We start from the raw sequence: 6,000 nt of genomic DNA, 5'->3' as shown, positions 1-6,000 counted from the left end.
GAATAATTTCCTCTGGCGGTGATGATGATGATGCGCAACGCCTGTCTGTCCAGCCCGCGCAGTGAGAGGACGCTCCAGCCGATAACGCCTCGAGGCCTTTAAAGGGCTCTTGCTCAGTTTCCCCAGGTTTGCAGCCGCTGTAACTGAATCCCATTTCCCCCTCTCTTCAGCAGCCCGGCTGGAGCTTCTCTTCTCTTTCTTTCTCCCTCTTTCTCTTGCCGCCCCACCCACGCGTCAGCCTTTGGCTGGCCCCTGGGACGGAGGGGAAGGGGAGGGGAGAGGAAGGGGAGGGTCAATTCTGTTTCTTCCCCCCCTCCAAGCACGAAAAGGTGACGTCATTATCCGGGCTCTCCGCGGCGGCGCTCTTCGCACCGCGGGTCACAATGGAGCCAAAACCGAGCCCAACCGAAATGAAACGGCCGTGCTAGCTGCCCCCGCCTCAGTGAGCGCGGCCTGGCCCAGCTTAAGCCAGGCCCCGCTCGGCCGCCGTCAGCGCCCGTCCCTCGCCGACGCCGACGCGGGCGCCGCTCCGCCCCCTCCCCCCCACCAGGGAGAAAGCCCCCCCCCCTCACACACATCGCCCTCTCAGCAGCAGCGACCCCCGTCCCCGCTGCTCTCCGCCCATACAAGGCAAGGCGTAAACTGGTGCCTGCTCAGCCTCGGGAACACGGAAGGGGGCAAGTGGGAGCGACGGACTGCCTGACACGCAGGAAAGGGAGGGGGGTCACGCTCGCCGCCGCGGACGCTGTTTGGGTGGCGGGGCCGGCGCCGCTGCGTTGAGTCGGAGTCTGCGCCGCCGCCGCTGCTGCTGCTGCTGCTGCTGGCCGAACCCTGCTAGAGCCGCCATATTGCCCGGGACACAGACACACCGTCTCCGCCGCGCCTGTGCCTCGCGTCGCCGCTGCTCTCCGTCCCCTCCTCTTCCGCAGCCGGGCTCTCCTCCGTTGCCTCGCCGAAGAGAGGAGCCCCGTCTCGTCGCCCCCTCCCCGCTCCTCCTGCTCCCCTGCCCTCCTCCGAGGCACTAGGCGCATATCGGCTCCTCCGTACTGGGAGCGACGGAGCCCCGCAGGCCCAGCCCAGCCGGAGCTTCCTGGCCAAGGCAGAGCGCAGCGGGCTCGGGCCTTGCCTCTGGGCGCCCAGCACTGCGGCCGTCGCCGGGAAGCGGCGGCCCCACCGAACAGCTGGTGACGCAAAACTAAAAGGGAAGGGAAAGGAGACTCGGCCCAGTTCGCGGCGTGTCGGGCGGCTCCCTGGGAGCAGTAGTAACGGCAGCGACTCGACTCCTGCCCGGCATGAGACACAGCCCCGCTGGTTGCTGCGGCTGCAGCCGCCTGGGATGAGAAACTCTTCAGCCACACCCGCTGCAGCCTCCTCCTCCTCCTCCTCTCATCGCCAGCAGAGCCAGCGGCGGCGGCGGCGCCCGGGAGCGGAGCGGGCCTCGGCACTAGCGCGAGGAGCAGCAGCGGAAACAGGGGACGCTGTGTGGGGGTGAGCGAGCTGGGGAAGGCGCTGGGGCTGCCATGGCCGGCGGCGGCGGCTGGGTGGGGGGCCAGGAGGAAGGGGGGCCACGCTGTGGGGAAAACAAGGGGGCCGAACCTGCGGGGTGGGGGCGCCTCGCCGTGTGTGTCAGCGTGTCTTGGGGGGTTGGGAAATGCCTGCCCGTGCGTGTGTCGGTGTGTTTTGGAGTGAGAAGGGAAAATGGCTGACGACTCCTCATTCTCTCTGCCCGGCCTGTCCTGGGCCTTGCGGGAGAATGGGGCGCGCACGCCCGGTATCCGCAGTCCCTGGGAGGGGGAAACACGGCCCCGCAGAGCTGGCCGGCTTCTCGCCTGACCCCCTTTCTCAAGTAGCCGGGGGAACGGGGCGGCGGAGGGAAGGGCCTCCCGGCACAGCTTCGCCCGGCTTTTAGTTCCTTTTGAGTCTCGTTTCACTTCACGCCAAACGCCATTACTGAGGTGGAGTGATTGGAATCGTGTAGGCCTGGGCTACGCCAGGAAATAAGGCCCTGCTCAAGCTCTTTCTTTCTAAATCCGGTCTCAAACCGCCAGGCCCAGCGCATTCGCATTCCTTGTAAACATTATTGTCATGGGCGCAGGTGGGCTGTGTCATGGCTGCACTCCTGGTTTCCAGTAAGGCCGTCGTGTTGCCGGATAAGCCCTCAGAATTCAACACCCTTTCTCCGTTAGCTTCCAGAAGATTATATTCTGGTTCTTTGTGTAGTCCTGGTGGTTTAAAACCCCTTACATTTTAGTTATTGTGCAAAATATGCGTTATAATTCAAATTATCTTGTTTGTCTTTTTTTTTAAAAGACCTTTTTTTCCAAACTCGGGAACATATCTCCTAGATATGTTGTATGAATAATCGACATAGTTCATTTTTGAACACAGGCTTGCTTTGTGAGATGCTTAAGCATTTTTAGGCTGCAATTTTACCTTGATATAATTAGCATCTGGACTCCCATTGATTTTAATGGAGAGGTGTGCAGTCACAGCAAATTTACTTGATGAATTTAGTTTTAATGTTATTGGGGTAGTTATTTTCAGACCATGTACAAAATGTGTCCTAATGTACAGAGAAAAGGGACTGGAGAGTTACAAATCTATATACAATTGTGACTTAAGCCCCATTGAATTCAGTGGGACTTCTGAATAAGCATGCAGAGGATTGGGTGACATATGCAGTAAAGAATCCAAGGGGTCATGAAGAGTCGGACATGACTAAACAACAACAAAGGATTTTCAAGACACCTCAAACTTGACTTGCACAGCAGTCCTATGCATGCTTCCTTAGAAGCAAGCCTTACTGAGTTCAGTGGCACCTACTCCCAGGTAACTGCTTAGGATTGCAGTCTTAAAAGACATGAAGTAGTGTGCTGTTCTTTCAGCATCCTAATTTTGCACCGTGTATTTAACATATGATATTGATACAAATAATATTTGGATGGACTTCAACACAGACTTAAAAGTGGGGGTGTGGTTCAATACAGTTGTCACTATCTACTGTGTGAAGACATGGCCCCAATATCATTTAAGTTCATCAGGTTTTTGTGCTGCAACTTATGCTTGCAAATGTCTTCTAATTATGTTGTATTTAGCTTTTATCATTTATAGCTAAGAAGAAATGTTTGGAAGAATGAGTTTTAAGAGTTCTGGACTTAGAGTTTTAATAATATGTACATCACTTCAGGAAATTGTGGATAAAACTTAGAAAATGCGGATTTTATTTGGTTGATTTGCACAAAAGGCACAGGGTGGTTTACAAGAAAGGAGATAGATAAAAAACACAAAAATCCATAAACATTACACAGTCCTTTAAAAAAATAAGGAATCACTGAATATCAATTACTAATAGCAGCAATCAGCTTTAATAATTTCTGAAGTTATTTATGAAATGCTTTCTCATTCTGCTCTTTGAAATCTCCTAAAGTGGTTAAGAACATTATTTTGAAAATTAGGTTCAACTAGGTATTAGAATATGAAAAAAATATTTTCCATCACATCTGGAGCTAAAGGTGACATATAACTGAAATTTATGAATTGTTTTGAACAAAATTATATTACTATAATGTGGAATAAATTGCAAGATAATTTTTTCATGTGTTGATTGAAAAAATTACTCACACTTACGCTAAACATTTTTAAAAGGTAAAGGTAAAGGTACCCCTGCCCGTACGGGCCAGTCTTGACAGACTCTGGGGTTGTGCGCCCATCTCACTTAAGAGGCCAGGGGCCAGCGCTGTCTGGAGACACTTCCGGGTCACGTGGCCAGCGTGACATCGCTGCTCTGGCCAGAGCCAGAGCCGCACACGGAAACGCCGTTTACCTTCCCGCTGGTAAGCGGTCCCTATTTATCTACTTGCACCCGGAGGTGCTTTCGAACTGCTAGGTTGGCAGGCGCTGGGACCGAGCAGCGGGAGCGCACCCCGCCTCAGGGATTCGAACCGCCGACCTTTCGATCGGCAAGCCCTAGGCGCTGAGGCTTTAACCCACAGCGCCACCTGCGTCCCCAAACATTTTTACTTGGAAGCAAATGCCATTGATTTTGAATTGAGACTTTCTTCCAACTTAAAGTTGGATGTATATCCATTTAAAATCAATTGATGTTTCTTCCAAATAATGTTTTGGCTGTACTATAAAAGCATACTTAAAAGATTGCAATAAGTTCCTTCATCTTTTAAACTTACTTGGTTCCCCCCCTCCTATGCTTTTCATAAATAGGTTTTAAGGCAGAAACATACAAATATCTTCTGTGTTACTCTTTGTCTTTGCTTCACTTGCAGCCTGTTCAATGTTTCTCTGAATTTACCCTTCTAATAATGTTTTCCTATTACAGAAGGCCAGCATCTTAGAGGACCAGTCATGGGAAAACAACTAAATTCTTTGCTTGTTAGAACATAATCATAAACATTATGATATATTCACATTACAATGTCACCTTTATCTGCTTTGAGTACTTCATTGTGAAATGAAAAGATGGGATACATTTCCTTGGGGAAATAAGAGGATCCTGTATTATCATGACTCATAGTTGTTTCAAAATGCTGGAATTGTTACAAGATCAATATTATAAATGCTAGTATCTGGAGTAAGAAATAGCTATCTGTGACAATAGTCAAGAATATGCATTCTTTTGTGGGATGGTAGCAGGTTTCATAACAGTTTCTGAAGAGTAACAGGTCGTTTATTGACTAGGTAGGACAAAAGTCATTTAAGACATCTGGTAACACTTTAGTGAAAAGGTTTTCTAAAGTGACATTTTAAAAGTTATTATTGAAATGGCAGTTTCAAGTATGTCTTGAATATTTGTTCTCTTATATTGACTTTCAAAGATAGTTGAAAACCTTGGTATTTTTGTTGTAAACCTAGTATATACAACTTTTACAGGGAATACTTGCAGTTTTGTTCTCATTTGTATTTTTATGTCTTTAGAACTCTTGTTTGTCAAGCTGGTAAATTGTCATGTTTCAGCAGGAAGTATGTGTCTATGAAATTTCAGTGTATTTTTAAATTTTCTTCTTTTTATTAAGAAAAGCATATCTGAGAGAGAACTTGCATACAAGTTTAACTATTCAAATATTTTGTATTTTATTATTTTCAGTGTATGCTCAGCTTGCATGCTTACAGTTCCAAGTCCAGTTGAGGTCAGTGGGACTCTGCTTGCCTAATTAACACGTGGATCCAAAATATACTTGGAAGCAAGTCCTTAAATTTAATGAAGCTTACTTTCAAGTATATGAATTTAATACTGTAGTTTAATCAGGATGTCAGTATGTGCATTAGATAGGTCTTGGGGCAAGAGAACAGAAAATAACATGGTTCCCCCGCCAAGTAGGTTGGGTTGCTTTGTCATGAGATTGGGATAAAAAAGTGTCTCCTTAGAAATAGGGTCACTTACCATTTTGTAAAAATGCTGAAAATTGTGAAGTGTAGAAGTTAAAACGTTTAACTACAATAATACTGCTACCATAGTCCAACACTTGGGTCCCCATGTCAAGTTCTTTACGTCCTGTGGCTTATGCTGCTTTTTCTGTATTTTTTTTTTTAAACCAACCCAGTTCTATAGCTTTTCTGCAAAGGGTTGTTGATTCACAAGTATTCGTGTTGATGCAAACTGATTGCTGTCCTGTGCCCTTCTGCAGTCTATTTGTCTTTTGTTCAGTATGCAGTCTGCTTGTAGTTCATTATCTACTTTTACATTGTGATTTGTAGTTATAGGAGTGTCAGTAAATGGTATCATATTGTTATTTTGTGTGCCTATGTTTTATTGGAGCTCTTACATTTATGGGCCTTGGCAGTTGGTGTTAATATTTATTTCCATTACAGCTGTGATTGTGTCTTTATACCCTGAAAGAGGGGGAAATTAAGGTTTTCGTGCACATATGGTAATGCTAATTACCCTTACTTTCATGATCTTCTGCCATCACCCCACTCTGCAGCCTTTGTGCTGGATCTTTCATGACTGAATTACAGTGGTGTCATTACACAAGAAGTTACTACACC

General features: G+C 47.4%; 1 protein-coding gene across 1 annotated transcript in view; it reads left to right on the top strand.

The window, feature by feature from the left end:
- Nucleotides 1-568: 568 nt before the first annotated feature.
- USP9X (ubiquitin specific peptidase 9 X-linked) overlaps nucleotides 569-6,000 on the top strand; it is a 71,702-nt gene continuing 66,270 nt past the window's right edge. Inside the window, exon 1 of the mRNA XM_079974476.1 lies at nucleotides 569-1,488. The gene's annotated coding sequence lies outside the window, so the exon portion shown is untranslated. The remainder of the gene's footprint in view (nucleotides 1,489-6,000) is intronic.

Source organism: Podarcis cretensis (assembly GCF_951804945.1).
Source record: "Podarcis cretensis genome assembly, chromosome: 4".
Lineage (NCBI taxonomy): Eukaryota > Metazoa > Chordata > Lepidosauria > Squamata > Lacertidae > Podarcis > Podarcis cretensis.
The sequence above is the reverse complement of the archived record's forward strand: the minus strand, read 5'-3'. Positions and strand labels throughout refer to the sequence as shown.